At 44.1% G+C, this 10,342-nt stretch overlaps 1 long non-coding RNA gene and 1 pseudogene across 2 annotated transcripts; one reads left to right on the top strand and one right to left on the bottom strand.

Annotated features, from left to right (window-relative positions):
- Positions 1 to 1,647: 1,647 nt before the first annotated feature.
- LOC102441727 lies at positions 1,648 to 3,053 on the bottom strand (annotated as a pseudogene). Its single transcript, XR_002827814.1, has one exon. The product of XR_002827814.1 is annotated as a trans-3-hydroxy-L-proline dehydratase pseudogene (transcript).
- Positions 3,054 to 3,483: 430 nt separating this feature from the next.
- Positions 3,484 to 7,280, top strand: LOC106695942. Its single transcript, XR_002827815.1, has 4 exons — positions 3,484 to 3,502; positions 5,045 to 5,136; positions 5,727 to 5,881; positions 7,084 to 7,280. It is a non-coding gene; the product is annotated as an uncharacterized LOC106695942 (long non-coding RNA).
- Positions 7,281 to 10,342: the final 3,062 nt, after the last annotated feature.

Raw genomic sequence — 10,342 nt, 5'->3', positions numbered from 1 at the left:
GATGGAAATAAGGGACTGCTAGAAAGCTAAGCTAAGTGTGGCTTTGGTGTCCTCATGTGTAAAATGGCACTGCTATTCCCCCCAACAAAGGTTTCCTTTGAGAATCCCATGTGATTATGTGTGTGGAGTGGTTGGCACAGATTAGTAATGTAATAAATGTTAATATTAAAGCCAGAAGTTTAATTCCCAATAGGAATAGAACTCTTAAGAGAACCAGTTGTTTACATTTGCCAATCAGCATATTCTCCTCCAAATTTCATTTTAGTTATTCATTTAACAAATGTTAACTACCTACTGTTCTAGCACTTGAATACAGTGAACAAAATTCTGGAGTTTTCATTTTGGCAGGTGGAGTGGAGGTGGACTCAGCAATTTTCTGAGATGGGCACTGCTGTCATCTTCATTTTACAGACATGACACTGAGGAACAGAAACCCTTTCACAAGGTCGCCTAGATGAGGAAGGACAGAGTAGTGATCTTGATTGAACAGTCAGTCCACCTTTTTTGTATTTTTCTAAGTAGAGAATTTAGGATTTCATTTTCTTTTAAAATATATTTTTATTGATTTCAGAGAGGAAGGAAGAGGGAGAGATAGAAACATCAGTAATGAGAGAGAATCATTGATCGGCTGCCTCCCACATGCTCCCCCCCACCCCCGCCCCTTCCCTGCACGCCCCACACTGGGGATCAAGCCCACAACACGGGCATATGCCCTGACCGGGAATCAAACCATGACATTCTCTGGTTCATAGGTTGACGCTCAACCTCTGAGCCACACCAGCCAGGCAAGATTTCATTTTCTTAATGCAGTGATGTTCTCAGAACTACCGAGCTGATGGGGTTGGCTGCCCCTGCCATCACTTGCCCCAATTGAGGTGGTGGTGATCCTGCTGCCTACTGTCATTTCCCACAAAATCCAGAGGGCTTCCCCTGGCTGCTGGGGTGTCTGAGGTGCCAAGTTAAACTGTTGAGGTTTTTGAGGTGAAATCTAAACACAGACTCCTGTCTCCCTCCAGTGCCTTCCCAATACAGATGTGACACCATTCTCTCCTAAAGGAGAAAGTGGCATCTATTTGCTCTAAGAATGAGCTGGACTGTCATGGCATCATTCAGAATCAGGCTAACCTGGAACCCAAATCCTAGAGGAGGATTAAGATCGAGCTCACAGAATGATATGCATGGCTTGAAGGCTTTGAAAAAAAGAGGTGATGAGCCAGTTCCTGGCTGGACTAACTTAGCTCCCAGCTCACTTCCAGCCATGACTACTCCAGCATCCTCACTGATAGAATGCAGCCCTTTGCAGGGGTTTCCCCTCTATGTAAGGATGATAGTTATTAGTTATTACATGTCACACAGGCTCTGTACTAGGGACCCACCAAAACCTTCTGAAGGCTCAGCACACCTAGAGGACTAACTAGTAACCTTATCTATTTGGTAGTCTCTGTCTTGGAATATATCTATTTTTAAATTCTAAGTAGTGCCTTACACTCTCTCATTTAATCCTCACAAAACTCAATTCGATAACACATGAAGTATAGACTCAGAGAGGTTAAGTAATTTGACTCAAGCTGCACAGTCTTATAGGGTTTCAGGCTTTGAACCCAGGCAAAGTCTGTTCCTGTTTTTAAAAAATAAGAGCAAGCGTTTTAGCGACATCAGTACTTTCACGATTTGTAAGTTACCTAGTTCATTCTCATTTAATTTCCTCCCCAAGAAGTGGAGAAGCACTTTTTACAGATCAGTCCCAGTAACCTGTGTTTAGTAACCTGTCAGAGGGGATGGTGTGTCTGGCGAGGGCATTCTGAGCCAGCCTGGAACCGGGCCCACTGGCTGTTCTTTGCCCTTTGACTCCGGCCGACCTAGCTTTAGCCAACTGTGAAATCTAGGAATGCCTGCCGAGTGGGGAGCGAGGCGCTGAGGGAAGCACGGAATTGGGTTAGGGTTTTAGGGTTAGGATTTTCGGGTGTCTCAAGACTATCAAGACCACAGGCCCATGGCCCTGGGGGATCAATCACTGAATTGCATGCTTCGCACAAATCCGAAGGCTATAGCAAGTGACTTAGAATTACCTTTTTATTATTTGCAAAGGGTTTGGGTTAGGGTTAGGGTTAGGTTTAAGGTTAGGATGTCTCAAGGCTCTCAAGACCACAGGTCCACGGACCTGGGGGATCGATCATTGAATTGCATGCTCCGCACAAATCCGAAGGCTATCTGCAGTGACTTAGAATTGCCTTTTCATTATTTGCAAAGGCTGTGGGGTGGGTTAGTTGCGCGGTGTGGGTTCCAGCCGAGAGAACGAGTGTAGTTAGTAGCGTCTCGGGTTGCAGCCCGAGGGTGGGCGGTCCCGCGGGTTACCTGTGGCCAGCACGAAGGCCGGGACGCTGTGGAAGCGCACCGGGCCGCGGCTCCGGCCGCCCTCGCACTGCACGAAGGCGGCCACCAGCCCGCACGGGCAGTGGATGTTGACGCGGGCCTCGCGGGCGCCGGCCGGGGGCGCAGCCACCAGCCCGAAGTCGAGCGCGAAGCGGCCCAGCGCCAGCACGGCGTGGCCGCACATGGAGCTGTAGCCTTCGTTGTGCAGGAACAGGACGCCCAGGTGCGCGTCCGGCAGCTCGCTCGGCACCAGCACGGCCCCGTACATGTCCCGGTGCCCCCGGGGTTCGTACACGAGCCGTCGCCGCACGTGATCCAGGTGCTGGCGCATGTAGCGCCGCTTGGCCAGCAGCGTGGGGCCCGCCACCTCCGGACACCCCGCCAGCACGATGCGCAGGGGCTCGCCGCCCGTGTGCATGTCCACCACCGACAGCGCCGGCGTGCCCGGGTCGTGCGGGGGCAGCCGGGGCGGCGCCGGCGAGCGCTCGGCGGTTTGCATGGGGAACTCGGCTACCGCTCGGCTCGGGGCGCGCGCTGCCAACCCCGGGCCCACCCGCGGGCCGGGCGCCGGGGAGGTAGGACCCGCGGCCTCCTCGGGGGCGGGGCCTCGGAGCCCGGACGGGGAAGCGCGAGGCGGGGGCGGAGCTTCGGAGCGGTCGCCCGGGTTACCAGGAGGCGGACCCGCCTAGGCGTCCGTAGCCCGGATGTCCGGGCGCAGCGGGCCCTGCGGCTGATCCTGGAGCTTCTCCAAGGAAACTTACCCGCGGCCCATGGGTGAGTGGTCGCTGGGGTCCCGGGAGCCTTTGCAAAAGCTTCTAGCCTTGGCTGCTGCGCGGGGCTCCGCTCATCCTCGCTCCCCGCTCCCCCACCCCTCGCCGTGGGGGCGCGCCCTGCACTCTCCTGGGGATGGGGGTGGGGTCGGGGGCCTCGGCTCCGGCCCGGATGCCGAGGGGAGGCCGCTGCGCGCGGGGAGGGATGGGCTAGAGGCCTCCGAGGCTGCGGTCGGAGGGTCCCTTCAGTCTCCGCGTCAGTCCTGGTTGAACACTCACCAGGGTGGACTTCACAGCTTAGGGCGCGGGAGCAGAGGCTGATGGCCGCATAGCTGTTGTCTCCCGCTTCAGCATCAATCGTGAGTGTAGGGGGCCCGTCACAGAGATTGCAAAACACCAAGTCAGAACGCTAGCTGCAGGGAGTGTAAGGAAAGTGATTGGACGCTGGGAGTCAGGGTTGGTTTGGCCGATGATAAGCTGGTGCTGGCTTTCAGGACTTGGGGTTTGAGAAAATTGACTTACATTCAAATAGATTTATTAAGCATCTACTATAGGCAAAACCTGTATAGGAAAACTTCCAATTCTTTAACCCGGGGCTTCTCAAAAAATCAATTCATTTCCATGCATTAGCTTAGATCATTGTGATTACAGTTGGTTTAAAAATAAGCGTCAAAGAAGCCCGGGAATTTAAAAAAGAAACAAACTCAAAGATTTGATAAAAGTGAAACTATTAGACTTGAGGCATTTTAGTCAGTGTTATTTCTGTTGTTTTTTTCTCAACTGCAAAAGGAGAAAAAAATCAGAAGTCTATTCAAATTTGAAAGGAGAACGGGCATTGTGGACCAGTCTCTAGATGTGAATTCATGAAGAGTTTGGGAAATGATTGTCCATCATAATTATAAAATGCATACTTTTCTAATTAATTTGCGTTTGACCACAGTTGTTTTGGAATTGTTCCACACGAGGCTAAAGGTTCCGTGAAGGCAGGGACTGCCATGTCCCTCTGTGGATCTTTAGTGGACCCTGACCAGTGGAATCTGACATTTAATGCATGTTCGTTGAATGAGTGAATCAGTGAAGGAAGGGAAATGTCCCTGATGAAAAAAACAACCCTCCTTCAATAACCTCTACCTGTTGATGAGGTCAAAGACAGTCGGTCCGCCCTGAGTGGTTTTGTAAAGAGCAGCTGCTTTTAATTTCCCCCAAGCCTCCAGATCTGGGGGTTGATTCAGGCAGTGGTTCCAAGTATTGGTCAGAGGCCCCGTGACAGCCTTGATGAAGTTTTCAGCTGTCCTTGACAAAAGTTAGGACAATGTAAGTAAGCCTTTTATAAAGGTGAATTTATTTACTCTAAAGGCCTGCCCTTTATTCTGAAATTATGTTCTTTCTGCTTTTCTGGTATTAAAATGTGTCCTGTTATGAAAGAAGGTGATAGTAGATAGTGTGTGTGTTTGTGTGTTTGTGCACGTGCACTTAATGTCCTGACTGAGCAAAATAAAAAGTAGTGATCCTCCACCAATCCTCTTATTAGAAAACCATTTAAATTCAGAAGGCTAGACCACCTAATCAAGGGGAGTGCTGGCTGGAGCTCCTGGAGACGGGCCAGGTTAGGCTTTGAGTTCCAGGGATACCTCCTGACCTGCAGGTAGAGGACTGAGGATGTTCATCACAAGAAACAGTATTAACAACAAGGTTCCAGTATAACTTTGTGCAGTGTCGTGTCACAGTGTAAAGGAGAAATTTAATTTTTAAAATCAATGCACAAGACTTTTGCCACAGTACATATGATTATTTTATTTGAAACTGTACTGAGATATTTCTGCCAAGTGCTGCAACTATTATTGCATTATTTGTTTATAATCACAAAAGATGTTACTGTACTGGCATTTGTTTTTAAAAAGCTGTCGATATTCAACCAGCATGCCTCGGACTTTACTGTGGGAAGACCCTGTTATTTAAAAATGCCACAACTGAACTGTATGGAGAATGTGGGGTAAGTCTTAATGTTTGTATGTTCATTTGTAAAATCTTTTTGCTTTTGTAATATTTTCACATGTAGTATATCTTTTTTCTTCAGTCTACTCATTAATTTCTAAAAGACTATGTAGGCATTAATAAAATCTTTGTGTTGTCATATTGATTGTTTATAATACATCTTTCTTTACAGTCACAGTTACTGTGTTTTTAAGAACATTTTATAATTTTAGAGTAATTTTAAATTACTTTTTATTAATGATATAGTACAGTGACTTGGATATGCAAGTCAGTTAACATTACAATTCCAGAACACTTGTTTGCAATCATTTTTATACAATGTTAATAGCTAAGTTTGTCATTTAATATTAGTCAACTATTTTAGTAACTTAGTAAAAGGACTCCTTTTACAGTTGGTTTCATACAGATACAGGCAAATACAGTGTAGATTTCTTTTTATTTTACTTACGCTTTCTCTTTTTTATATCTGAAAGATGCACATGTAAATAGATGTTTAAACAGAAATGGGACATTTTATAGAAAGATTTTGGGGGTGCTAATGTTCTAAAGTAATATCTGTACATAAAATATTATTTTTATATGTTGTAGGTGTGCCCAAGAGGACAGAGAACAAACGCACAGAAGTACTGCCAGCCTTGCACAGAATCTCCAGAGCTCTATGACTGGCTCTATCTTGGATTCATGGCTATGCTTCCTCTTGTTTTGCATTGGTTCTTCATTGAATGGTACTCGGGGAAAAAGAGGTTAGCACTTCCTATGAATGTATCTGGATGCACTGATGCTGGAATAATTATTAGTCAGAATCAAATAATTATACTTCTGTTGTTTGTTTTAAAAGTGGTAAGCCTGTTTTGGTTTTATATTCTGATTACTCTTGTGGCAAGAAAACTTAATGATAGGGCATGCCTCAGTATGTATTGAGGGAAGTATCCTTTGTCTGTTTTACTTTAAATGAGTTTGAAGGAACTTTTTTTTTTTTACATGTCTTTCTTTTTTGTTGAAGAAATTGAAAACATTTTAAAATTATCATCTTTATTGTTTTTTTACAAAGAATTGCTTTATTGTTCTAGAACTAATACTTTGTGATTTAATTTACTACTACTAATCTAGTGTAATGTAGTTAAAATGGCTATAACTGCAACCTAGTTGTAAAAACTCATGCTAGCACATTATCTCCATAAGCATCTATTAAGCACTGTGTTTTATGTTCATAAGATCAGAGGAGGAAATACACAAATAACCGACATGGTTTATAGTCATAACCTTTTAGAGAAGACAAATGTATATACAACTGAATGTAATATAAGTCAGTCATAAAACTATATAAACAAACGTGTGTAAAAGCACTGTAAACAAAATGCTCTGGAATCATGAAGAAAGGAAGAGATAAATTGTGCCTGGTAGGATCTGAAAGACTTGGGGGGGAAAAAAAAGACCATTTTAGGCAGAGGAAAGAGCTTGAGCAATGGCATGGAGGTATGAAATGTGTGCCCTGTTAGGGTGGGAATGGAAGTGGTCCCGGGTGGTCAACGTGTGGATTGCTTATGAAAGAAAGGTGATGAAAGGAGAGTGGGGAAGGTAGGCTGCGGCCAGCATGTGAGGGTTCCTGATGAGGATGTGAATTTTATTCTACTGGGAATGAGGACCCAAATTCTACTTTAGCATATATTAGCCATGCTATGTATGGCTTAGTATATATGGCTTTTAGTTCCTCTAACATCTCAGTATCTTTCCTGCTTTAGGTCCTTTCCCTTACCCCAAACTTTTCTCTGCCTGAAATACTTTCTTGTCCCTCTAACTGCAACTTTTTACCTAACTGCCTTTTCCCCCCTTCGGTTTAAATCACACCTACTGGGAGAGGCCTTCCCTGACCCAATCTAAAGTAGGTCTGTCCCTTACTTTTCTTTTTTAATAGCACTCTTCGTTTGTTTTTGTTTTGATTTAGCACTCAACACACTTTATAGTTAAGTTTATTTCCTCAGTTAGCGTTCCGCCCACCCCTGACTGCCGGCTCCAAGAGGGCAGTGTCCCTCCGTCCTCCATGGAATCTGCAGAGACCAGCACAGCAGCTGGCCCGTGAGAGATGCCCACTCAGTATTTGCCAAGTGAATGATTTATTCATGAAGGTTTGGTTTAGAGAAGTAACATTCTTGGATGTGTATTTTAGGAAGATGACTTCTGTGGAGGGTAGGTTAGAGGAGAGATATATTAGAAGGCTGTGGCCCAAGAAACAGTGATGGCCAGACTCAGGTCCTGGGAACAGAGGTGGAAGATGGAAGTGGAATCAGCACTTTTCTGGATCCTACGTAATAAGTCCACGGTGATTATTTATGTTAGAAAAGCATTCATTATTTTTCAGAAGAACATATAAATAGATTTTTTAAAGCTCTCATCCTTTTTAAGATTTTTGTTACAGAATAATGAGAGATGACAATGAAAAGGATGTGATGTGCAGAAAGCTAAAATAGAGTAAATGCTCAGTTAGTTGTTGGAACTTCTCGGCTCAAAGTAGAGAAGAGATGGGGGTAGCAGATGTAGCTTCCAAATGCATTAGAACTAAAACATCAGGTGTGTTTTGAGGGAGGATCTTGGAGCAGAGGGTAGAAAAAAGCAATGATCAGTGGTAGGCAGGGGAGGAGGTAGATTTAAAAAGGACATACCTGCTTTGCCTAGCAAGTTGGTAGCAAGTAACACAAGGGCCATCTTTCATTTTCCTGAAACGTTGCACTTTTTTTTTCTTAATTTCAGAGAAAAAGCAGGGCGGCGCGGGGGTATAGAGAGAGAGAGAGAGAGAGAGAGAGAGGAACATTAATGATGAGAGAGAATCATTGATCGGCTGCCTCCTGCAGGCTCTGTACTGGGATCAAGACCCCACCAGGGCATGCACCCAAACTGGGAATCGAACCGTAACCTCCTGGTTCATAGGTCGACACTCAATCATTGAGCCATGCCAGCCAGGTGAGATGTTGCACTTTTAACGAAGGTAGTAGGGCCCTAGCTGATCAGTGTTTCTCAACCATTTTTTATTATCACATCTTTAAAAAACCTTATAGATAACCTTTCGTTCCTTAATTCCATCTACCCTCATGAAATTTATGTTTGTTTATGCAGTGTATGTATATATGTGCTTTATTATAAAAAGTGTAGGAGCATTTTACCCACAAGGACCAGTTCTTGCCCCTGGGGAGTGATGTCACTATTGAGAATACGTGGCTAGATAATAATCAAAGCTCTCCTTTCTGGCACCCTTGCTTCTCCTGGAGTTTAGTATTAAATTGTTTTTCTTTAAGACGAGGGCGAGATAGGCAGAAAATTGCACATTTCTATATAATGCAGTCAGAAGCTTTGCTTTTTATGTGATTTGTATTTATATAATTTACAACCTTTCAAATATACTCATTCAACAGTCTTTAGGGGTATTTGCAATACATTGCAGGATTCAGAGATGACTAAATTGTGGATGCTCATGGTCCAATGGATGAGATGACAAACCTTCACATATATATCAGGTCCTGTACTAGAGGCATGTGCAGAGATTTAAGGCTGCCTGAAGAAGAAAGTTAATTTTACCTTCTCCACTAGGATGGTGTCATAGAAGAAAAATCTGATTTTAAGCTGGACTTTGAAAAATAATAGTTTTTGATAGAATGATTGCAGAGTCTGTCAGACATAAAGAAAAAGATGTGCAAATGTATAGAAGCAAAAAGCTCCATATAATCAAAAAATGAGAGCTGAGAATGCTGTGGAAAAAAAAGGTTGAAGGCTAAATGAGGCCAGAATATAAAGAGATTGGGACTTGGGGAGTCAGGAAATGCTCATAAAACGGGGGGATGACCCCAGAGCTGATGTTGAAGGATGCAGTTTGCCAGAGGGGGAAATACGTTTTGAGGGGGAGAGTGAAGCATACCCAGATCTGTGAGGGGTGAATGATTTAGTAGGGCCAGAAGGTGTGGAAGATAAGGCTGGTGAGGAGTACTTTTCCTAAAAGGCGGAAGGGACTCAGGGAAGTACTTTGATAAGGATAGTTTGAGGGTCAGATTTCATTTGGTAAAGATCACGTGGTTGACTGCAACTGGATTGAAGGGGAGTATGATAAGAGACCAGTAAGAAGGCTAAAACAATGGCAAGAAATGATGAGATTAAAATTTTGCCTCTAAAAATATGAATTCTATAAGGAAAGAAAAGATTGGATTATATACGAAAGTGTAAATGTTTGTTTAAGTATCCAGTGTTTTCAACTGTGTAAAATGGTGCTAGGGTTCTGCTTCCAACAATATGGACTAATCATGAGCTCCAGGTGACCTTCCTGCATGACGTTCTGAAGTCTGCAGAAGACAAACTAATTAAGACATTGCTGGTCTTCCTGGAGTTAGGGGAGAGCTCCAAGAACTCTTCTCTTTCAGAAAACAAACCCACCCTGAGCTGGGGCCAGAGTGACAAAGCAGGCAGTGGGGATGGGAGGGTTGCCTGAGGTTAATTGTTGAAAGGAGCAGTGCTATTGGATACTGAATCATGGGCAGCCATGGCTAAGCCTAGATTCCCAAGGGGCTGAAGCCCAAGGTAGTCGTGTGCATGGCACCTGGGGAAAGCAGTAAATCCTTTTTGCTAGAAAGCTTCCCCATTCTCAATTTAGGCCTATAAGACTCTGGTTTAAGATCTATTAATGATCTCATAATCTGTGATTAGTAAATAAAATAATCACTATGACTGAGCGTTGGTAGTCATAACAAATAATATATGCTCCCAGAGGCCTACAGATAGTGGACTTTTAGCTACAGAGTATGTACCTGTTACCTTTATAATGTTTAAAGAAATAGAGGGTGCAGTCACAAGGATCTCCAGTCAGTAAGAGATTTGCTTAAAAAAAAAAAAAAAGGCATTTCTAGAAATGAAAATTTATACTTGTCCCTCAAAACGGTAGGTCAATTACTAGATTAAACAGTTGAAGATAGAATTAGTGAATTAGAAAAAATATATACAAAGAAATAACAAAATGCAGCACTGAGAGAAAAGGAGATAGAAAATATGAACTATGTTAAGACGTGGAACATAGAATGAGAAGCTGTATTATGTATCTGTACTACCTAGTGGGAATCCACTCCGGTTTAGTTAAACATTCAGACTTAAGAGACCGTCACAGGTCATACCGACTGCCAGTGTACCTCGGAAGGGACACGGCCCGACAGCAGGGCAGCATCAGACAT

This window comes from Myotis lucifugus, unplaced genomic scaffold (genome assembly GCF_000147115.1).
Source record: "Myotis lucifugus unplaced genomic scaffold, Myoluc2.0 scaffold_5198, whole genome shotgun sequence".
In the NCBI taxonomy this organism is placed as follows: domain Eukaryota; kingdom Metazoa; phylum Chordata; class Mammalia; order Chiroptera; family Vespertilionidae; genus Myotis; species Myotis lucifugus.
This window is presented reverse-complemented; position numbering and strand designations above follow the sequence as displayed.